The sequence below is a fragment of the Durio zibethinus genome, chromosome 10, assembly GCF_047325235.1.
Source record: "Durio zibethinus cultivar Kanyao isolate XHJ-2024 chromosome 10, ASM4732523v1, whole genome shotgun sequence".
Classification (NCBI taxonomy): Eukaryota; Viridiplantae; Streptophyta; class Magnoliopsida; order Malvales; family Malvaceae; genus Durio; species Durio zibethinus.
The window spans coordinates 15,170,869-15,195,516 of record NC_143171.1 but is presented as its reverse complement, the minus strand read 5'-3'; the positions used below and the strand labels follow the sequence as shown (position 1 = coordinate 15,195,516).

The 24,648-nt window shown below is 41.6% G+C and overlaps 2 non-coding genes and 3 pseudogenes across 2 annotated transcripts; all 5 read left to right on the top strand.

Moving 5' to 3' along the window:
• The first annotated feature begins 2,997 nt into the window (after window positions 1–2,997).
• Window positions 2,998–4,784, top strand: LOC149516446 (18S ribosomal RNA; annotated as a pseudogene).
• Window positions 4,785–5,073: 289 nt separating this feature from the next.
• On the top strand, window positions 5,074–5,229 carry LOC149516445 (5.8S ribosomal RNA; annotated as a pseudogene).
• Window positions 5,230–5,460: 231 nt separating this feature from the next.
• On the top strand, window positions 5,461–8,942 carry LOC149516444 (25S ribosomal RNA; annotated as a pseudogene).
• A 4,344-nt stretch (window positions 8,943–13,286) lies between these two features.
• LOC149516443 (5.8S ribosomal RNA) lies at window positions 13,287–13,442 on the top strand. Its single transcript, XR_016346032.1, has one exon. It is a non-coding gene; the product is annotated as a 5.8S ribosomal RNA (ribosomal RNA).
• Window positions 13,443–13,672: 230 nt separating this feature from the next.
• On the top strand, window positions 13,673–17,029 carry LOC149516442 (25S ribosomal RNA). The gene has a single exon (XR_016346033.1). It is a non-coding gene; the product is annotated as a 25S ribosomal RNA (ribosomal RNA).
• Window positions 17,030–24,648: the final 7,619 nt, after the last annotated feature.

The following is a 24,648-nucleotide window of genomic DNA, read 5'->3' as shown; positions in this document are numbered from 1 at the left end:
AAAAGAGACCTTCCTCCTCTCTAAGATTTGAAATTTAGAGCATTAGTTTTAAAAACTCATAAACATACTCTCACACCATACCTTTTTGATTAAGTCTATGGATCTTTGCCCTTGCCACATCATTAGCATACACAAGGTAGAACTGTTGCTTACACTCTATCTTGAACTTTTTACAAGTCCAAACAATAGAATCTCCAAGGCTTGTATCATTACACATGTGCCTCCACCATAATAATGTAATGGCAACCAAATACATTGAGGTTGTGCTTACCTTAGTGGCATTCTCATTGTGCCTATGGCTTAGAAGTACTGCTCCATTCCCCATAAAAAGTTATCCATATCCTTTGTAGACTGAGTTCCCTTGTACTTCTTTGGTTAAGAACTTCCACTCAAGCCTAAGCTAATATAGCTAATACACCATTCAAAATGGCTACCTTGCATGCTGTGACCTCTCTTTTAAGCTCATTCATCTTCTTGCTCATCATCTCAACCTAGGCCTCCAAGGCCTTATTCTTTTAGGTGAACATGTCAATGGTTTCGTTAAGGGCATCATGGAATCCTTCCTTGATCTCCTCTTTGGTCTCCTCAAACATCTCCCTAAAGTCTAACATTATCACCCCTACCTTGGCTAAGTGGCCATCCAAAGTCAACATCATGTCCCTTGAAGTAGCCTTCTTTCCCCTTTCATGGGCTCACTCCTAGACCTTTGGATGTTGGCTACCAACATCACTTTGAGATGCCATTTCCTTGAACACCTTGAGTGCAAAATGGAATGACCTTGAAACAGAACCTGCTCTAATACCAACTATCATAGGCCTAAAACTTATGCCAATGCTCTATGTAGCATTAGCTGGACTCCCTCCTTGTATGCCTAAGTCAACCTGAAAACACTTTCAAAGAGTAAGCACTCAAAAGAACACTGAAAGGCATTCTAAAGCTAGAAAAGGCTAGAAAGCAAGACATGCTTGGAAATGCTATTACTTGTATTCACTCAAATGTTTCTATACATCAAATGAGGTTGAAGAGGCCTTATATTTATAGTTGAAGCCCCCATGAATCAATGGCTGAGATTCACTCAATCTAATTGTTATTATAGAGTCTAAGATTACAAAGAGATTACATGAGATATACATCAAGAGTTTAAATTGTATAGGGAACTATACTATCTTTAAGAATTTCTAGATCTTTGTAAAAAGTTTTATTTATTAGGTTGCTATGGCTTGGTATGCCTACACCTAGGCTTAGTCTACCTACACCAAGGCCTAGTCCATTTAGGGCCTTTTTAAAAGTATTAACCTTAGTTTGGTTTATACTTTTGCAGGCTGTGACACTGGCACATGGTGTAGGCACAAGCCTCGAGCATCATTAGCATAAGTTAGCCTTTAGTACAAGCACCTATCTCGACCACCATTGGCAAAATCTAGTCTTAGGTATGGGCACCTATCTTAACCACCATCGATATAAGCTGGCCATTGGTATGACCACCTACCTCTACCATCATTGGCATATGCTAGCCTTCGGTGTGGGTACATGCCTCGATTAGCATTAGCATAATCTAGACCTAGTGTTGGCATATGCCTTCATCAGCATTGGTAGAAGATGGCCCTTGGTTCGAGCAGTTACCTCAAATACCATTGGCACATGCTAGCCCTTACTATAGCACTTGTCTTGAACATCATCGACACATGCTAGGCCTTGTTATATGCACATGCCTCGACCACTATTGGCACTTGCAAACCCTTGGTGTGAGATATACTTGTTTGAAAAAAGTGTCCCCATTATAGATACTTTATTGTCTATAGCTAGCATATCTATAAAATCTCTTATGCTTTTAGGGGATGGTTGTTCAGGAACCCTTTCTTCCCTCATAAATGGAGAAAGTGTGCATGATAGGACTGTCATTACGTACATCCATAGCAATATCCCTGAAGCAAAATCCAGGCTGTGTATGCCTTTTGGTCATGTTGTCTAATGACTAGTTCCTTTGATGACTAGTAAATGCCCATGGCCTTGACTTGTTGGTATGCATGCAGAAAAAAGGCTTGGCTTTGCTAAGCTCAAGCCCATGCTTATGGCTGATGCTGCCTCAGAAACCAAACCAAGTCTCTAAATCAGGCAACGACTCTTTGAGGTAGTAAAAGTAGAAGCTACAGTCGCAAGCTTGGTCTTGCCAACTCTCTCGGGTATTTGGTAATCTCTTAGTCCTTTCTCATTGACCACAAAAATGCCTTAGCCTGGCTAAGCCCATGCATGCAATCACTATTGCCTAAGATTGTAAGAACATGTCTCTAAATCGGGCAACATCCCCTTAGAGTGGTGACAACAAGGTTTACGTGTGTAGCCCCAGCTAGACCAAGCATTAATGGTGTTATACTATTGTTGCCTATTGGATAGTAGAGGCAGTCTCATGACCCTTGCTTACATTTTTCCCATGCTAAGTAGTTGTGGCATGGCCTTGTACATTGTTTCTTTCACTCACTTATCGAGTAATCAATTGGGTGGGTTATGGACCAGTGTGCATGGATGCTACCACTTGTATGCAATAGACGTATGAGTGGTGCTATAATTGTGTGTGCTGGCAGGCTCTATACTCTATGCATCAAACTGTCGACCCATCATCCTCTTCAATCTCTACCATATGGTCATCGTACCCTAAGGGCATAATTGAGATCTTATGCTACATATCTAAATCGATGGAAACTAAATGTCTTGCAATCCCTTATCCGTCGTGTGTCCTTATGGGTTATGGGTTAAACTTAATCATTCCTTGTGTCCTAAGTGTGCCACCCAAACCTCTATGGCCACACTAATGCACTAGTGTTTGATCGAGCGCTTGGAAGTAGAACATTTTGTAGGCATAGGCTCTCAGCCCTTGTTCATCTGATGCTATACATTTTACGTGCTTGACATGCATGATGCTTATACTCCCTATTGGCTCTCTCTATCATGCAGTCAATGTGTTAAGTCCTATGCAGTGCCAACATCCTGAACGAATGCTACTTGGTTGATCTTGCCAGTAGTCATATGCTTGTCTCAAAGATTAAGCCATGCATGTGTAAGTGTGAACTAATTCAAACTGTGAAATTATGAATGGCTCGTTACATTAGTTATAGTTTGTTTAATGGTATCTACTACTTGGATAATTGTAGTAATTCTAGAGCTAATATATACAATAAACTCTAACTTCTGGATAAAAAGTCAATGTAGGCTTTGCCCTTTGCTTTGATGCTTCATGATAACTTAATAGATCACACAGCCTTTATACTAGTGACACATCATTCAAATTTTTACCCATTCAACTTTCAATGGTAGGATAATGGCCTACTATGGTGGTGATGGGTGACAGAAAATTAGGGTTTGATTTTGGAGAAAGAGCTTGAGAAATGGCTACCACATCCAAGGAAGGCAACAAGCATGCAAATTACCTAATCTTGAAATAGGGGGGTAATGACAATAAATAACAATGCCAAAAGCTATAAGTATTGTAATTGGAAAGAGTACAATCTAAATCTCTTAACGAGAATCCATTTAAGGGTAAGTTTGGTGCCAGTAGCCATGGTAATTCCAACTCCAGTAGCATATATTTAAATTGTTGTAGTTAAAAAGCTTGTAGTTAGAACTAGGGTTAGGTCATCTAGTCTACCTCACGGTAAGCATCGATCTACTCATCCATACTACTGGTGATGTGCTCCTAGCCTTAATTGGCCAAGTTGCTCCTCTGGTGCTATTACTTTGAAGAAATTAAAGTGCTCAAAGTAGGCTTATGCTTGTATACATTAGCATAAGATGACATCATAAGATTTTGGTCCTATTGTGTTAGCGTTCAAGATCAGAGTAATGATTAATAAGGATAGTTATGGGCATTCATATTTCATAGTTAAAAGTGAAATTCTTGGATTTATGAAAGATGAACAACTATGAAAGCATTTGCCAGGGATGTTTTCATTAATCAAGAGTGAAAGTTGAAGGCTCAAAGATGATCAGATACCATCTTAGTCTCAACCATAAATGATGCTAGCTAGGGATCAATGGATGTTACTTTTAGGACTTCGTTGGCACATTATGACAAAATCAAAGTCTTTCGATTCTAGGGGGAGTATGGTTGAAAGGCTAAAACTTAAAAGAATTGATGGAAAGGCACCATCAGGAGTGGAGCCTGTGGCTTAATTTGACTCAACACTGAGAAACTTACCAAGTCTAGACATAGTAAAGATTCATAGACTGAGAACTCTTTCTTAATTCTATGGGTGGTAATGCATGGTTGTTCTTAATTGGCAGAGCAATTTGTCTGGTTAATTCCATTAATGAACAAGACTTTAACCTGTTAACTAGCTACATGGAGGTGATCATTCATGACTGGCTTTTTAGAGGGACTATGGTCGCTTAGGCCAAGGAAGTTTGAGGCAATAACAAGTTTGTGATACCCTTAGATGTTTTAAGCCACACGTCCACTACACTAATGTATTCAATAAGTCTATAGCCTTGGCTGATAGGCTCGGGTATTTGAAATTTCATCATGATAAAAATAGTTATTGCAATTATTGGTCCTCAACAAGGATTTCCTAATAAGTGCAAGTCATCAGCTCGTATTGACTATGTCCATACCCTTTGAACACACCACCCATTTCTCCTACTAATTGAATAGTTCGATGAAGTGTTCAGATCATGGTGACATGGACAATTCATTACCCATGACATCGCAAGAAGTCCACTAAACCTTATCATTTAAAGGAAGGAAAAGTCATAACAAGGATTTCGTAGGTGAAACTATAGAAGGATCATTGACAAAACTAGCTTAATGATTGACTCACAAACATGTTAATGAAATGCTAAGGGGGTGATGGTGCCTCTATGCCCCGAACCCTTTTTGGCCCCGAATAGGTGTAACAGCATTTTGTTCCACCTTAACAGAAAGTGAAACAATCGGTATTGTCATCCATAGTCGAATAATGAACCAACAGCATGAATTATGCCAAGGAACTAGAATGAAAAAGAGTTCATGTGCCGTTGCCATCCCTTTCATTGGTGTGCACAGGTAGCATTGTGACTCCTTTTGTCATGAAAAACCAAAACGACCCTCGACAATGAATATCTCATCTCTCACATTGATGAAGAATGTAGCGAAATGCAATACTTGGTGTGTATTGTTGAATCCTATGAACCATCATGTCTTTGAGTGCAAGTTGCACTCCAAGCCATTAGGTCAAGGGCATATTTGCCTGGGTGTCATGCATCGTCACCCCCTCCAATTGTCGTCCATCATGCTACGAGTGATAGGGGTAAAAGATGGCCTTTTGTGATCTTATTTGTCATGGTCAGCCCAAAAGCCAGTCTCTGGCAATGATAGTGCTATGACCATCGATGGCAATGCTCCTGGCATGCCTCATCTCCAGTGACGTGCACTTATTGTCCATTCAAACCCCATCAGACCCTTGCATTGCTTGATTGATGCTTGCATCATGAGCTTAAGTCAAGTGGGATCACCAACTGAGTTTAAGCATATGAATAAGTGAAGGAAAAGAAACTTACCAAGATTCCCATAGTAATGGTGAGTGAACCAAAAAGAGCCTAGCTTGACAATCAAATGTTCTTGGCATCCGAATTATAGTTTAAAGAAGCATCCTCAATGATGGACCAAGCCTAAGTCCCATGCAAAATGGCACCAGAAAGGGTGAGAATGTCATTGTGACTTGACCATGTCACACATTTAGGCACTATTTACATGTTAGGTTATTTGGGAATGTAGCCCCATTCAAGCGATAAATTCCATCCAAGGCTAAATAAGGGCGAGAGACCAATAGTGAACAAGTACTGTAATTGTGACTGGACCATGTCACATATTTAGGCACTATTTACATATTAGGTTATTTGGGAATGTAGCCCCATTCAGGCAATAAATTCCATCCAAGACTGAATAAGGGCGAGAGACTAATAGTGAACAAGTACTGTAAGGGAAAAATGAAAAGGACTTTGAAAAAAAAGTCAAAAAGTGCTTGATATTGTTGGAAGGGAAGTGGATGGGGGCTAATGATATGGCTCGATCAAATGTGGAATAGTAAGTGCCTGTCTGTTGATCAACTTAAGGTGAGGATCTATATAGGTCACGGTGATGGCCTAAGCCCAGGCTTTTGATATACCCATAGAGATATTGTTGTCGTCATCATGGAATGTAGCATGTGATATCTTGACGTGCCTCAGCATCGACATGCTCCTAATATCGACTTGTGGGCTCCCCATCTGACTCATCTTGAAATATGAACTAAGGAGTTTGACATATGTTCTAGTCAATGGGATAGAAAACCCATAATGTGCAAAGAAGTTGATTAGCAAGATCCTTCATGGTTGCACCATCGACCAACCTTAATCTTTTAAGAAAGGTTCAAGTGTAAGCATGCTTGTTAAGACCCAAAATATGGTGAACTATCCTTGAGTAGTGTGAAGCCAAAGGAAACTCCAGTGAAGGCCCACAGCGATACTGATGTGTAAATTATTCATCTAACTAGGGTATGGGAGAGAAAGACTAATCAAACCATCTAGTAGTGGTTCTCTTTAAAATTTCCTTCAGGATAGTTAGAGCCTTTAGTAAGTTTTGAGGGCCATTTCAAATGGTTGAGCCTAATGATTAGAGACATCAAGGGCACAATGCCCTCGACCTATCTCAAACTTTAAATAGGTAGGATGGCATAGCTACTTCATTAGGCTGCACCATGTAATCAAGAGCTCCAAGTGGGCCATTTTTTATAAGTAGAATTGGCAATGTAGGATGAACTAGGAGCCAAGTTATCGTGGCCAACTACATGCTAACCTAGAACCCACAAAGGGTGTCGATCGATTAAGTTAGTAGGATAGTGGTCATGGAAGTTGAAATTTGCTAAGAAGTGTGTAACAATTCACTTGCCAAATCTACTAGCCCCAAAAATGGATGGTGCTTAAGTGCATGACATATACCCGATTGTCGAGGTAAGGGTCAGGCCCTAATAAGTATGAGGGCATGGTGGTTGTCATAAAACCTGGGGCATAAGCCTAGATGGAGTGATCGTTGGTGTAAATCTTGGTGGTACTAGCAAATATTCAAATGAAAACTATGAAGGATAAAAAGTGAAAAGTTTCCATGTGAGTGGCACTTACACACGGGTTAGTCGATCCTAAGAAATAGAGGAATTCCATTCGATAGTGCATCTAGTGCGAGCTTTGAAGGGGAATCAAGTTAGAATTCCTGAACTAGGATGCAGCAGCTAACAGCAAAGTTAGAAAGTCTAGAAATGTCGATAAGGGCCTCAAAAAGAGTTATTTTTTCTATTTAACAGCCTACCCACCCTAGAAACCCTTTAGCCAGTGCTAGGCTCTAATAATCAAAAGAGCACCACATATGGGGTGGTGTTTGGTGTGCCCTTGGTAGGCCTTAAAAATTTAGTGGACTAAGTGACATCCACACTCGATCGTACTCATGATTGCATCAGGTCTCCAAGGTGAGCAACCTTAGTTCAATGGAATAATATAGGCAAGGGAAGTCAGCAAAATGGATTTGTAACCTTAACAAAGAGATTGGCTATGAGGGCTTTGCATGGGGGTCCTAGTCTCAAACTTGTCAGGTACTGATGCATTGCTCGAGTTGCTCTCATGATGAGAGTGGGTTACTCTATGTTGACCGGAGGATGGACTAAGAATCATTCCCTCAAGGGCCTTCCCTAAGTGATGAACAGTCAACTCATAACTAGTACGAACAAAGGGAATCTAATTGTTTAATTAAAACAAAGCATTGCAATGGTCCATGGGGTTTCTCACGTAATGTGATTTCTACCCAGTGCTCTAAATGTCAAAGTGAATAAATTAAACTAAGTGTAGGTAAACAACATGAGTAACTATGACTGTCTTAAGTTAGCCAAGTGTCTTATCATCTAATTAGTGATGCACATGAATGGATTAATGAGATACCCACTATTTTTGTCTATTATCTAGCAAAACCATAGCTAAGGGAAAGGGCTTGGCAGAATCAATGGGGAAAGAAGACCCTATTGAAGTTGACTTTAGATTGACTTAGTGAAATGACTTAAGAGGTGTAGGATAAGTGGGAGCCCTCGAGAAATTGAAATACCACTACTTTTAACATTATTTTACTTATTTCGTCAACCTTCGTTGGTTGATCTAGGTGACTGTCAGGTGAAGAATTTGGCTGGGGTAGAAAGACTATTAAAATTTAACATAGATATCTTAAAATGAGCTGAACTAGAAAAGAAATCTCATGTTGAACAAAAGGTGAAAGCTCATTTGATTCTGATTTCTAGTACAAATATGAACCGTGAAAATGTGGTCAATCGATCCTTTAGACATTTGGCATTTGAAGCTAAAGGTGTCAAAAAAGTTACCGTAGGGATAACTGGCTTGTGGTAGCCAAGCGTTCATAGCGACATTGCTTTTTGATCCTTCGATGTCTACTCTTCCTTTATTGAAAAGCAAAATTCACCAAGTGTTGGATTGTTCACCCACCAATAAGGAATGTGCCTGGGTTTAGACCATCATAAGACAAGTTAGTTTTACCCTACTAATGTTTGCATCATAATAGTAATTCAACCTAGTACAAGAGGAACCGTTGATTTACACAATTGGTTATTGCACTTAATTGAAAAGCCAATGGCATGAAGTTACTGTGTGCTACATTATGATTGAACACCTTTAAGTCAGAATTTGGGCTAGAAGCAACACAATCACCCACCGCCTAACTACCAATCGATAGTAAGGGCCTATGGCCCTCAAGGCCACATGTTATAGGCATAGTCCCTGAGGTAGACAAGTTGCACAGGCATCCTTAGAGCTCAATTCCCATCGAGTGGTAGGTAGAATCCTTTGCATACAACTTAAATGTGTGACAAGGTATTGTAAGTTGCAAAGTGGCCTTGCTACCATAATCCACTGAGATTCAGTCTTTTGTCACTTTAATTCATCTTTCCTACCCCTCATACTCACCAAAGTCCTTTCACTTCATTTTTTTACACTGCACCCCAAGTTTAGGGATGAATGGTGTTCTCCATTGCAACCAATTTAGCTGGGCAATGACATCCCTCCCTCTAGCATTCAACTAAATGACAACCAAATGGCCTTGGTATTTGTTACAAGGATGGGCTCATTTTTAGTAAGGACACTTGCCTTGAACCCTTTCGGCATACATTGGCCCCTAGTGTGGGCTGTTGCCTTAAATGCTATTGATAGCATCTACCCCTTAGATGGTGTGGGCAATCACATCCAAAACCATCGACAAATGTTGGCCCATTGTTGCCTTGGACACCAACACTAATGCTAGCTCCTTGGTGCAAGATGTTGCCTCGAACACCATTGCTAGATACTGGCACTTTATATGGGCACTTGCCTTGACAATCGTTAGCATAAATGACCCTTAGTGTAGGTTGTTACCTCAAACACCTCTTTGGTAGATGCTGGCACTTGGTGCGATTTTGCCTCTCAATCACCATCGATAACAAATGATGCTTGATGCATCTGTCATGAGCTCCAGTTTTAAGCTAAACTCTATATGGCCTTAGATAGGGATTTGACACCTTTGCCTAGGTCAATGAATGAAACTCAAGTGCCCAATAAAATTCTAGCATGTCAAAGATTGTAATGTAGTATTGGGCCTTCTAAAAGTCCATAAATTTGATTCTCTTAGGGCTGTGTTCAGGCATGCTCTCACCTGAGTCTAAACATGTGCCTATACCTCGATCATCAATGCCCGTACCAGGGTCTAACTATTAGCCCACACATCACTCACTAGTGCCTACACTTGGGCCTAACTCAATTCTACTGAACTTGAACACTATGCCAAGTCTCTAGAGTCTTGATCACTACTCATACCACTGTTTAAGGCTAGTTTCCCATGACCTGGGCCTCTAATAGGGCTCAAGGCTTGGTCTCCCTAGTTGTTAGATCCTATCTTACTAGAATTGAACTACTCATAGACTCGAAAAGAACCCTTGGGTTGAGACTAGCTTGTGGATTGTGATGCATGCACATGCCTCAACCACCATCGAGACATGTTGGCCTTGGTCTTGGCACATGCTTTGACCACCATCGGCACATGTTGGCCTATTGTATGGGTAGTTCCCTTAAGCACCAATGGCACATGCTACACCATGCACCATATACGGGTATCTTGGGCTCGAACTATACATTGTGTGCACCACAAATGGGTAGTAGGTGGGTTCAGGCATATCTCTATATTTTTGTTGTGCCAATGCCATTTTTATGGCTTCTAAATTAATCAAAGCACTCACTAGCACTTGCACCTAGGCCTAGCTCATTTCTACTAGATTGAAACATCGTGCCTAAGCCTCTAGAGTCTTAATCACTGCCCATACCACTATTTTGGGTTAGTTCCCCATAACCTTTACCTCCAATAAGCCTCAAGGCTTGGTCTCCCTAATGGTTGGACCTTATCCCTCTAGAACTAGAACTACTCTCTAACTCAAAGAAAACCCTTGGGTCTGGACCAGCTTCTAAACAAAGACACATGCACATGCCTAGACCACTATCGAGACATGTTGGCCCTTGGTCTCAGTACATGCTAGCCCTTTGTGTAGGTAGTTCCCTCTAACACCATCAGTACATATTGGGCCGCACACCATGCATGGGTATCTTAGGCCTAGGCCATACACAATGCACTTGATGATTGAGTAGTAAATGGGTTCAAGCACATCCTCACATATCTACCAACCCAATGGCATTTTTATGACTTATAAATTCATATAAGTGCTCACAGGGCCTGTACCTGGGCTTGACTCAATTTTGCCAAACCTAAACACTATGCTTGAGCCTTTAGAGTCTTGATCACTGCCCATACCATTGTTCTGGGCTAGTTCAACATGACTTGGGCCGCCAGGATGCCTTAAGGCTTAGTCCACCTAGCATTGACCCTATCTTGCTGGAGCTGAACTGTTCATCGACTTAGAGAGAGCCCATGGGCTTAGACTAGCTTGTGGATCATGACACATGCACATTGGGACATCTTAGCCCTTGGTCTCAACACATGCTTTAACCATCATTAGCACATGCTAACCCTTGGTGTAGGCAATTCCTTTTATCACCAACAACACAATGTTGGCTATACACCATGCGCAGGCATCTAGGTCCAAGCTACACACCATGCGTACCATGACCAGACAGTAGGTGGGTTTAGGCACATCTTCATATTTTTGCCATGTTAATGCCATTTTTATGGCTTATAAATTCATATAATGATCCCCTAAGCCTCCATGCGAAGTTTCGTGGCAAGATGACACATTTTTATTGTTTAAGATTTTCAAAATTTTTACGGTTTAGGATTTGAAATATTTTTAGGAGTTTTTAGCCCCAAATTTGGTATACATGATCCTTGTATTTTTGTTGGCATCCATAAAAAATTTTAGCTAAAAAATCATTCTGTAGAAGATTTTATGGCCATTTGAAAAAAATATCCCTATTTTAGACACTTGATTGGCTACTAGCAATGAACCTGTAAAAGCTCTTATGCTGTTTAAAGGGGTTTGAGTTGTCAAGGTTCCTTGAAGGATAGGGGGCTAGTATAAGGGCCAAGGATTGACACCCAATGCACATCATGTGTGCACAACCCTAGCCCCATCCATCAATCATTGGAATCTCTAATGCCACTAGTCAGGTTTTCTGGCAATGCTTTGATGATGGTACCCTAGGCAAAAAAAATGTACTAGCACATGCCTGAGCCCAGCATGTGAATCGTGGCCTAGAATCAAACTTCAATCAAGGCCTCAACAATCATTAGCACATGCTAGCATTTGGTACAACCACCTTCTTTGACCACCATCAACACAAGTTAGCCTTTGGTACAACCATCTACCTTAACCATCATTAACACATGCTGGCCCTTGGTGCAGGCACACACCTTAATTAGCATTGGTAGAAGATGACCTTTGGTGTGGGCAGTTGCCTTGAGCACCATTAGCACATGCTAGCCCTTGCTACAGGAACTTGCCTTAAACACCATTGGCACATGCTAGGCCTTGGTATAGGCACATGCCTCGACTACTATTGGCACCTATAGACCCTTAGAATAGGATATGCTTTTTTGAAAAAAGTATCCCCATTATAGACACTTTAATGTCTACTACTAGCATATCTGTAAAATCTCTAATGCTCTTTAGCGGGTGGTTGTCTAGACCTCTTCTTGCCTTCATGAAGGGATTAGGTGTGCATGATGGGCTTGTCATTATGTACATCCATGACAACATCCCTGAGCAAAATCTAGGCTGCGCATGCGTTCTGAACATGATGTCTACCAACTGGTTACTTCAGTAACTTGTAAGCACCCATGGCCTCAACTAGTTGGTGTGCATAAAGAAAAATGGCTTGATTTTGTCAAGCTCATGCCTGTGCCTATGGTTGATGCTATCGCAGACCCTAAACCAAGTCCCTGAATCAAGTAATAGCTCCCTAGGATGGTGCAAGCAAAAGCTATGATCGTGAGCTTGGTTTGGCCAAGTTTCTTGGGTATTTGGTAGTCTCATGCTTCTTTCTCATCGACCACAAAAATGTCATGGCTTGGCCAAGCATGTACATGTAGCTTATGCAACCTAAGACCCCAAGAACAAGTCTTTGAATCGGGCAATGTCCCCCTCGGATGGTGATAGCAGAGTTTATATGTTCAGTCCCAGTTAGACCAAGTAATTGTGGTGTCATGCTCTTATTCCCTTTTAGACGGCAAAGGCAGTCTTGTGGCCCTTACTTGTGTTTTTCTTGTGCCAAGCAATTATGGCATGGCCTCATACCTTATTCCCTTGGCTAGCTCATCAAGTAATCAATTGGATGGGTTGTGGATTGGTGCACATGGATGCTACCACTTATATGCAGTGGGCATATGAGTGGTGCTATGGTTATACGTGTTGGCAAGCTCTATGCTTGATACATCCAACTGTCAACTCGTCATCCTCTTTAATCTCCCCTCTATGTGGTCATCATACCTTAGGGAACAATCGAAAACCTATGCTGCATACCTAAATTGATGAAAATCGGATGTCTCGCCATCTTTCATTCGTCTTGTGTCCTTATGGGCTATGGGTTGGACCTTAGTCATGCCCGTGCCCTAAGTGTGCTACCCAAAACTTTGTGGCCACATTTGTGAACTAGTGTTAGATTGGTATTGTTGCTTACAGCCAAATAATGAACCCTCAGTGTGAATCGTGCCAAAGAACCAGAATGAAAAAAAGAACAAGTGTAATCACCAACCCATTTGTGTTGCATACGTAGGTGGCACTATCATTCTTTTTGTCATGAAAAACCAAAATGACTCTTGGCAACAGATATCTCAGCTCTCACATTGATGAAGAATATAGTGAAATGCATTACTTAGTGTGAATTGCAAAATCCCATGAACCATCGAGTCTTTGAATACAAGTTGTACCCTAAGCCATTAGGCCGAAGGCACACCTACTTGGGTGTCATGCATTGTCACCCTCTCTAACCCCCTACCCATCGAGCTTTGGATGAGGGGGTATGAGGGGGTGAAAGATGGCCTTTAATGATCTCATCAGTCCTAGTTGGTCTAAAAGTGAGTTTGGCAATGATACTTCCATGACAATTAATGGTAAAGCTCTTTACGTGCCTTGTCTCTAGCAATGCGCACTCATTGTCCATCTAGACCCCTTGCATCTCTTGGTTGGTGCTCGCATCATGAAACCAGGTTAGGTGGGAGCACCCACTAAGTTTAAGCATATTAATAAGCTAAGGAAAACAAACTTATTAGGATTCCTCTAGTAAAAGTAAGGGAACCAAGAAGAGCCTAGCTTGAGAATTGGGCACTCTTGACATCTGAATTGTAGTCTATAGAAACACCCTCAATGGTGGACTAGGCCTAAGTCCCCTAAAAAAGGGCACCAAAGAGTGTACAAGCCTCGTTTTGTTTGGACCTTATCGTACCATGAGGTGCTATCTGCTAGTTGAGTTGTTTATGAATACAGCCTCAATCGAGCAGTAAATTCCATCAAAGGCTAAATACGAGTGAAAGATCGATAATGAACAAGTATCGCAAGGGAAAGATGAAAAGAACTTTGAAAATAGAGTCAAAGAGTGCTTGAAATTGTCAACAAAGAAGTGACTGGGGGTCAATGATGCACCCCAGTCAGATGTGGAATGGCGAGAGTCGATCCACTAATTGACTCAGGGTGTGAACTGATGTGGGTTATGCCAGTGGCCTATGCTTGAGCTTCTGATATGCCTTCTAAGACTTCATTGCCATGATCATGGAATGTAGCATGCACCATCTTGACATGCCTCAACACCAGTATGCTCCTAGCATTAACTTGCAGGCTCTCCATCTAGCCCACCATGAAACACAGACCAAGAGTTTGACATGTGTGCAAGTCAATGGGCTAAAAAATCCATAAGGCGTAAGGAAGCTGATTGGCAAGATCCCTTGTGGGTGCACCACTAATCGACCTTAATCTTTTGAAAAGGGTTTGAGTGTGAGCATGCTTATCAGGACTTGAAAGATAGTGAACTATGCCTAAACAAGATAAAATAAGAGGAAACTTTGGTGGAGGCTTGCAGTAATACTAACATGCAAATTATTCATTTGACTTGGGTATAGGGGCAAAAGACTAATCAAATTGGCTAGTAGGTAGTTCTTTCTGAAGTTTCCTTTAGGATAGCTAGAGCCCTTAGAGAGTTCTATTAGGTAAAGCCAATGATTAAAGGCATCAGGGGTGTAATGCCCTTGACCTATTATCAAACTTTATGTAAGTAGGATGGCAAAGTTGGTTCATTGAGCCATGCCACATAATCAAGAGCTCCAAGTTTGCCATTTTTTATAAGTAGAACGAACGATGAGGGATGAATTGAAAGTCAAGTTATGGTACCCAATTGCACGTTATCCTAAAACCCATAAAGGGTGTTGGTTGATTAAGATAGCAAGACAGTGGTCATGAAAATCAAAATCCACTAAAGAGTATGTAACAACTCACCTGCCAAATCAACTAGCCCTAAAAATGGATAGTGCTTAAGCAAATAACCAATACCTAACCATTAGGGCAAGGGCCAAACCCCAATGAGTAGGAGGGCATGGCAGTCACCACTAAACCCAAGGCGTGAGCCTAGGCAAAAAGGCCATCTGAGCAAATCATGGTGGTTGTAGCAAATATTCAAATGAGAACTTTGAAAGCCAAAGAAAGGAAAGGTTCCATGTGAATAACATTTACAAATGGTTTAGTTGATCCTAAGAGACGGGAGAAACCCATCCGATAGGTGTCTAGCATGAGCTTCAAAAGAAAATTAGGTGAAAATTCCTAAACTGAGACACAGTGCCTGATAGCAATGTTAAGGAGTCCAAAGACATTAGCGAGGGCATCAAGAAGAGTTATTTTTTCTATTTAATGTCTTGCCTACCTAGAAATGGCTCAGCTGAAGGTAGGGTCTAGTGGTTAGAAGAGCACCACACGTTGCATGGTGTCTAGTGTGCCCTAGGTGGCCTTTAAAAACCCAGAGGATTAAGTGCTATCCACACCCAATCGTACTTGTATTCGTATTAGTTCTCTAAGTTGAATAGCCTTTGGTCAACGAAATAATGTAGGTAAAGAAAATTGGTAAAATAGATCTATAACCTCAAGGAAAGGATTGGCTCTGAGGGCTGGGCACGAGGGTCCTAACCTCAAACCTATCGACTATCGATCCACTACTCGAGCTGCTCCTGTGATGATAGTAGGTTGTCACATGCCAACCAAGAGACATACTAAGAATGGCTCCCTGAGGGGCCTTCCCCAGGTGATAAATAGTTAACTTAGAACTAGTACGATCAAAGGGAATCTGACTATTTAATTAAAACAAAACATTGCGATGGTCCCTATAGATGCTCACACAATGTGATTTCTGCCTAGTGCTCTAAATGTCAAAGTGAAGAAATTCAACCAAGCACAAGTAAATGGCGAGAGTAACTATGACTCTATTATGGTAGCCAAATGGCTTGTCATCTAGTTAGTGACACACATGAATGGATTAATGAGATTCCCACTATCCCAATCTACTATCCAACAAACCACAGCCAAGGGAATGGGCTTAGTAGAATTAGCGGGGAAAGAAGACCCTATTAAGCTTGACTCTAGTTCGACATTGTGAAATGACTTGAAAGGTATAGGATAAGTTGAAGCCCTCTAGCATAATTGAACTACCACTGCTTTTAACATTATTTTACTTATTTCATGAATCAAAGGTAAGCAACAACCTTTTTTTTTTACCCAAGGCTGGCCTTGGTCAATTAATCCAGGTGAAAGACAACCTCAGGTGGAGAGTTTGGCTAGGGTAGCACATCTGTTAAAAGATAACACAAGTGTCCAAAGATGAGCTCTATGAGAATAAAAATCTCATGTGGAATGAAAAGATAAAAGCTCATTTGAATCTGATTTCTAGTATGAATACGAATCATGAAAGCATGGCCTATTGATTCTTTGGACCTTTAAAATTTGAAGCTAGAGGTGTAAGAAAAGTTAACACAGGGATAACTAGCTTGTGGTAACCAAGCATTCATAGCGATGTTGCTTTTTGATCCTTCAATGTTAGCTCTTTCTAACATTATGAAGCACGATTCACCAAGTGCTGGTGTTCACCCACCAATAGGGAACATAAGTTGGGTTTAGACCATCATGAGGCAAGTTAGCTTTACACTACTAATGGCAACGTTGTAATAGTAATTCAACCTATTATGAAAGGAACTGTTGATTCACACAATTGGTCATTGTGCTTGGTTGAAAAGCCAGTGGCATGACACATGCCTCTATATTAAAATCCAAGCTAGAAGTGGTGTTTATGTGCATCGCTTGATTGCTGACTTGTAGTAAGAGCCTATGGCCCTTAAGGGCATGTGTCATAGGTGCACTTCCATGGTGGACAAGCCATATAGGCCTTATTACAGCTCAAATCCCATCGAGGGATGGGTGGAATCCTTTGCAAATGACTTAAATATGTGACGAGGTATTGCAAGTGGCAAAGTGACCTTACTACCACTATCCACTAAGATTTAGCAATTGTCACTTTGATTCGTCCATTTCCCTATACCCATCAAAGTTCTTTCGCTTCATTTTTTGCCACCACAATCCTTGGGGTTAGGGATGAATAGTGTTTTTTATTGCAACTAGTTTGGCTAGGTGATGACATCCCTCCCTTTAGCATCTAACTAAACAACAACCAAATGCCCTTGGTATTTGTTATAGGGACGGGCTCGCCCATGATGCAAGCACTAGCCTTAAATCCCATTAAGACACACTGGCCCCCGGTGTGGACTGTTGCCTTGAATACCATCAATAGCATTTGGCATTTGGTTAGTGTGGCCAATCACATCCAACACCATCATTAAATGCTAGCCTATTGTTACCTTAGACACTATCAGTAGATGCTAGCCCCTTGGTGCAGGATGTTACCTTAGACACCATCACCAAATATTGGCACTTGGTGTGACCACTTACCTTGAACACTATTGATAGAAGTGGGCCCTTGGTATGGTTTGTCACCTCAGACACCGTTTTGGTAGGTACTGGCACTTGGTATGGGTTATTGTCTCGAACATCTCTTTAGTAGATGCTGGTGTGATGGGTTCAGCCTTAAGCCTTGCAACCATGCAGCCTTAGGTGGGAAACTACCTCTCATGTATGCTTAAGTCAGCCTTTAACCGAGTTGAGTAAGTGTACCATTAACCAAGGATTAGTCAAACCCTATAAATAATAAAACACAATAGCACACTAAGAAGATACAGGTGAAAGAATACAAGATCCTTTCTATTGCTGGATCAATATGGCTATGTACAAATTCTCTTTAGTAGCTTGTTGGTTCATATGTTCACATGTTCATAAGTTGGTCCTATAGGGGAGGGGGCATCCTTATTTATGCTTGAGCCCTCGTGGCTTATGTGCTCACTAAAGAGCCAAGTGTATGGCTCTTATATATATTTTAGAGGCTTACAAGGCTCCTAGACACATATAAGGTAAGTTAGGGAATATCTAGAAAGGAGCTAGTTCCAAACACTAGGCTCCCTTACAAAGTGCCTGCACCTTAAGCCTTCTAGAAGCTTTCTTCCCTAGGTGCTATAGTACCCATGTCCATTTTCATATTTGCCTCTTCTAGAAGGTTTTATGCCCATGTGATTAGCTTGTGTCCATGTTTATCTAAAGCTTTCACACCTACAGTGCCCTAGGTTTAGTATTAGGTAACTTTTGTAGTGACTTGTTCTCATAAGCTAGTGCTTGAGCAAGCATCTGGCCTCCGTGCACTGGTGCTTAGGTCTTGGCCTCGATGGTGCTCAAATAAGGTGACATTCTCCCCCACCTATTCCCTTGACGCCTTTGTCACATCTTCTTCATGGAACCTATTGATTTGATCATGCAATTGCCACAATGCCTCATTGGTTCCCAGCTTATCTCATTATCTAATTGACCTTTCCATCGTACCAAGTACTTGTGCCTAAGCATGTGTTGCCTCTATTGCACTAGGCGGTCCACTAAGATGCACTCAACCTCTTGATCATAAAAGGCCTTAATGTGCACTGGTGTTATCTTTGATTGGCTTCGAGGAAGATCATCCAAGTCTTTGTGGTAGGGTTTAAGCATACTTACATGGAAGATCAGATGTACCTTGAGCCTTTAGGGTAGCTTAAGCTTGTATAGAACCTTACTTACTTATGTAAAAACTCTAAAAGGACCTTCATACCTATGAATGGGCTATTTATGCCTCTTTGAATATTGTAGCACCAAGTGTACCTTGATTAGTACCAAGTCCCCTACTTGATACTACACGTCCCACCATTTTTTATTAGCCCACTTATTCGATCACTTCATTACCTTATGTAGACACACTCGAGCTAGATTGACTTATTTTTTCATGCCTTGGCAAATTTGTAAGCAGTTGGGTTAGGTCATGTGTACCTTGATGTAATAGCACTTGGTGTACATGGCTACTACTTAATCACAATCTCAGAGGGACTTTGATTCATAGCTTCACTTCACTGAAGGTTGTATGAAAACTGAGCTATGTCCAATAGCTTAGGCCAATCTTGTGTGGAGGCATTAACATAGTGTTAGAGGTACACCTTAAAGAAGGCATTCACCCTCTCGATCTACCTATCTGTCTAAGGGTGCATGGTGGTGGAGAGCCTTAAGTACAACCCTAAGAACTTGAACTGTTCACTCCAAAACTTGCCTGTAAACTTGCCATCTCAATCACTAATGATGGATTAAGGAACACCCTAGTACTTCACCACATTATTGAGGAACAATCGGGCTACTTCTTTCATTGGGCATTCCTTAGTTGTCAAAAAGAAAGTTCCATAATTGGAGAATCAATTCACCACTATAAAGATACTACCATACCTATTCACCTTGGGTAGTCTAACAATGAAGTCCATGGAGACACTCTCTCATGGCCGCTCAAGAACTAACTATGGTTCTAAGAGGTCAACTGAGGACTTTTGCTCTACCTTGTCTTGTTGGCACATAAGACAAGTGCTGACAAAGGTCTCTATATTTCCCTCATCCTAGGCCAATAATATCAGTCTTTAATAAGGGCTAAAGTGCGATTCACAGTTGGATGGCTTACCTATTATGAGTCATGACACTCTTTCATGACTTCCTTTCATAGCTTGTCAAACTATGGGACAAAGAGTTAGTTTCCTTTGGTGTAGAGTAGATCACCTTTGAGTAAGAACCATCTAGTCTTCCTTCTCGATCAAGGTTTTGGCTGTAGGGTCTTGATCAACCCCTTTTTGATACGTGCAACTAAAGAACCTTTTGGCCTACTAATTGTTGCTAGTTTGGCCTTGTAGCTGAGTGCATCTACCATGATGTTGGCCCTTCCTAGCTTGTACTCTATGGAAAAATCAAACACAACTAGGAAGTCTTGCCAATAGGCTTTTTTTTAGGAGTAAATTTCTTCTAACTTTAGAAGTAGCTGTCACCACATTGTTGATCATCACCATAAACTTACTTCCCAACAAGTAATCCCTCCATGTGTATAGGCAATGCATTGCAATAGTCATCCCTTTCTCTTCAGCCATCTTTTTGCTCTTAAAAGCAATTAGATGCCAGTCTGGCATTAACACACCACTTATAGTAAAGTTGGATGCATCAATATGTATGTTATATGGCTTGGGGTAGTTAGTGAGAGCTAAGACTAGCTCTTTTATGATAACTTGCTTTAGGTGATTGAAGGCCTTCTCCATTCCCAAACTTGTCCCTTTTTGAGCATGTCGATTGATGGTGCTGTAATAGCTAAGTATCAAACTAAGGAACAATCTCAACTCTATGACCTTGGTTGGTGGTTACCACTTTTAGATTGCATGGACTTTGTCTCCATTCATCCAGATCTAATCATTTCCCATAATATGGCCTAAGAATGAGACCTCGTGCTAGGCAAATGAACATTTTTCCTTCTTTACATATAGTTCACTTTCCTTTAGTACTTGGAACACTTGCCATAAATGATCCACATGTTCTTTAAGCATTCAGCTATAAAAAAACAATATCATTAAGGTATACTACAATAAATCAGTCAATGAAGGTTGTAGTACCTTGTTCATCAGTGCGTAGAATGTCACAAGCACAAGCACATCAGTGCGTAGAATCTTTATCAAGGTTAGGAACTTGGAGTATGAGTTCTAAAAACTCATAAACATAGTCTCACACCTCTCCACATTGGGTAAGTTACCATAGCTTGGCCCGTGTCTCCTTTATGGCATAATGTGGGTAAAACTATGACTTAAACTCTTTTTGGAACTCCTCCCATGTTCCAATGGTAGCATCCCCTTGCCTAACCTCTTTTGACTTGTGATGCCACCATAGAAGTGTGATGTCTACAAGATACATAAAGGTGGTGCTTTACCTTAGTAGCGTCCTCTTTAATGCCCATTACATGGAAATACTGCTCTATGCCCCATAAAAAGTTATCTATTTCTTTTGTAAACCATGTCCCCTTGAACTCATTTAGCTTGGGAACCTCCACCCTATTTCTAGAAGTGATTGCAAGTATGCCTCCCTCTATGACTACCTCACATACAGAGAGCCTCCTCTTGAGCTGCTCCTTCTCCTCCTTTATGGGCTCCACAAAGGCCTCTAAGGTAGAGTTCTTATGGGTAAGGCTTTCCATCTTTTCAGAAAGAGTTTGCCCTAACTTTTTCATGATTTCTTTTCCTGCCAAGACTAATTCCTCCATTTGGTCTTCTTACTTGTCTTGCATTTCATCCATAACCAATTCCACCTTGGCCAACCAAGTATCAAAGGTCAATATCATGTCCCTATCGATGCCTTTCTTGCCCTTTCTAGTAGTGCATGCCTTATGAGCCTCTTGCCCCTTAGTGTGCTGGTGGCTCATTTTGAAAGTAGTCATTATCTTAGATCGGGTTCATACACTAAAACGTGCTTTGATACCAATTGTCACAAGCTTCAGTTTAAGCCTTGCAACCGTGTAGCCTTAGGTGGGAAACTACCTCACACATATGCCTAAATTAGCCTTTAATAGGGTTGAGTGAGTGTGCCACTCACCAAGGACTAGTTAGACCATAAAAATAATAAACACTATAACACAAACTAAGAAGTCACTGGTGAAAGAATACAAGATCATTTCTACTGCTGGAACAATGTGGCTATGTATAAATGTGCTTGAGTAATTTGTTAGTTCACATGTTCATAGGTTCATAGGTTCATAAGTTGGCCCTATGAAGGAGGGAGCACCCTTATTTTTACTTGAGCCCCATGGCCTATGTGGTCACTAAAGAGCCAAACGTGTGGCTCTTATATACATTCTAGAGGGTTTCAAGGCCCCTAAACACATACAAGGTTAGTTAGGAGAGCTAGTTCCTAATGTTCTATGGTGCATTGAGTCCAAAAGGTTCCAAGCTCTCTCGTAGAGTGTCCATGCCTTGGGCCTTCTAGAATCTTCCTTACCTGGGTGCTATAATACCTATGCCCATTTTCATATTTGGTTCTTCTAAAAGGCTCTATACTTGTGTACTGGGCTTGTGTCTTGGCTTATCTAGAGCCTTCACACTTATAGTGCCTACACCACCTTTCTTGAGCTTTCTAAAAGGTTTCCCCAAATGGTCCTTAAGCTCTGCATTAGGTAACTCTTGTAGGGACTCATTCTCATAACTTGGTGCTTAAGCAAGGGTTTGGCCTCCATGTGATGGTGCTCGAGCCTTAGCCTCAATAATGCTCATGTGGGTTTGACACTGGCACTTGGTGTGGCATGTGTATTGTGACCTTTCCACCCAAGGCACTTGTCTGCCCCTTGATTGCCATCAACACCAAATGATGCTAGATGCATGTGTCATGGGCTCTAATCTTAAGCCAAACTCGATGTGGCCTTGGATAGGGAATTGACTTCATTTGCCTGAGTCAGCCTATGAAACTCAAGTGCTCAATATAATTCCAGCTTGTCAAAGATTGTACTATAGTATTAGGCCTTTTAGAAGCCCATAAATTTGATCATCCCATGACTATGTTCAAGTGTGCTCGCACCTAGGTCTAACTATGCACCCATACCTCAATCATCAGTGCCCACACTTAGGTTTGACCGTGTGCTTATGCATTGCTCACCAGTGCCCGTACCTGGTTCTAGCTTAATTCTGCCACCTAAACATCATGTTTGAGTCTCTGGAGTCTTGATCATTGCTCATACTACTATTTGGTCTACTTCCCCACAACTTGGGCCTCCAGTAAGTCTTAAGGCCTAGTTCCCTTGGCTGTCAGACCTTATCCTGCTAGAACTATAATTGTGCCTTGACTCAAAGAGAACCCCTAGGGTTAAACTAGCTTACAAACCATGACACATGCACATGCCTTACCACCATCAAGACATGTTGGCCATTGATCTTGGCACATGTTTCGAACACCATCGGCACATGCTAGGCCACACACCACGTGGGCCACATGCCATGCACTCCACAATAAGGCACTAGGTGGTTTCAAGCACATCTTCATATTTTTACCATACCAATGCCATTTTTATGGCGAGTAAATTCATATAACCATTCACTAGCGCCTGCACCTAGGCCTGACTCAATTTTGCCAAACCTAAACATCGTGCCTGAGCCTTTGGGTCTTGATCATTACCCATACCACTGTTCTGGTCTAGTTCCCCATGACCTACACCTCTAGTAGGCCTCAACACCTGGTCCCTCTAGTAGTCAGACCTTATCCTACTAGAACTAGAACTACTTCTCGACTCAGAGAGAACCACTAGGCCTAGGCTAGCTTGTTGACCATTTGCCCTTAGTCTCAGCACATGCCTTGACCACTATTGGGACATGTTTTCCCTTGGTCTCAGCACATGCTTCAACCACCATAAGCACATGCTGGCCCTTTGTAGTCAGACCTTATCCTACTAGAACTAGAACTACTTCTCGACTCAGAGAGAACCACTAGGCCTAGGCCAGCTTGTTGACCATTTGCCCTTGGTCGCAACACATGCCTTGGGCATTATTAGGACATGTTTTCCCTTGGTCTTAGCACATGCTTCAACCACCATCAGCACATGCTGGCCCTTTGTGTGGTCAGTTCCCTCAAACACCGTCGATACATGCTAGGCCATGCACCATGAACAGGTACCCTAGGCTTAGGTTGCACATAATGCACACCATGATCAGGGCAGTATGTAGGTTCAAGCACATCTTTATATTTATATAGTACCAATGCCATTTTTAAGGCTTGTAGATTCATATAAGTGCTCACCAATGCCCACACCTAGGCCTAGCATAATTGTACTAGATTGAACACTACACCTAAGTTGCTAAAGTCTTGATCACTGCCTATACCATTATTCTAGGCTAGTTTCCCATGACCTACACCTCTAGTATGCCTTAAGGCTTGATCCCCCTAGCTATCAGACTTTGTCATGCTAGAGCTAAAACTACTCTTTCACTCAGAGAGAACCCTTAGACCTAGACCAATTTATGGATCGTGACACATAGACATGCCTCATCTGCCATCGGGACATGTTGGCCCTTGGTCTTGGTACATGCTTCAATCACCATCAACACACATTGGCCTTTGTGCAAGTAGTTCCCTCAAACACCATTACCATATGCTTGGTCGCACACCAAGCGTGGGTATCTTAGGCCTAGCTATACACCATGTGCACCACAACTTGGTAGTAAGTGCGTTTAGGCACATCCTCATATTTCTACCATGCTAATGCCATTTTTATGGCTTGTGAATTCATATAACGCTCACTAGTTCTTGCACCTAGGCCTGGCTCAATTTTGCCAAACCTGAACACCGTGCCTAAGTCACTAGAGTCTTGATCATTGCCTATACCATAATCTTAGGCTAGTTTCCCATGACCTGGACCTCTAATATGCCTCAAGGCTTAGTCCCCCTAGTTGTTAGACTCTATCGCGCTAGAGTTAGAACTGTTCCTTGACTCGAAGAGAACCCTTGAACCTAGACCAAATTATGGACCATGACACATGCATATGCCTCAACTGCCATTGAGACATGTTAGCTTGGTCTCGGTACATGCTTCGATCACTATCAACACACATTGGCCCTTTGTGTTGCAAATTCCCCTAAACACCATCAACATATGCTGGGTCGCGCACCAAGCATACATATCTTGGGCTTGGGCCATGCACCATGCGCACCACGACCAGGTAGTGGGTGGGCTCAGGCACACCTTGAT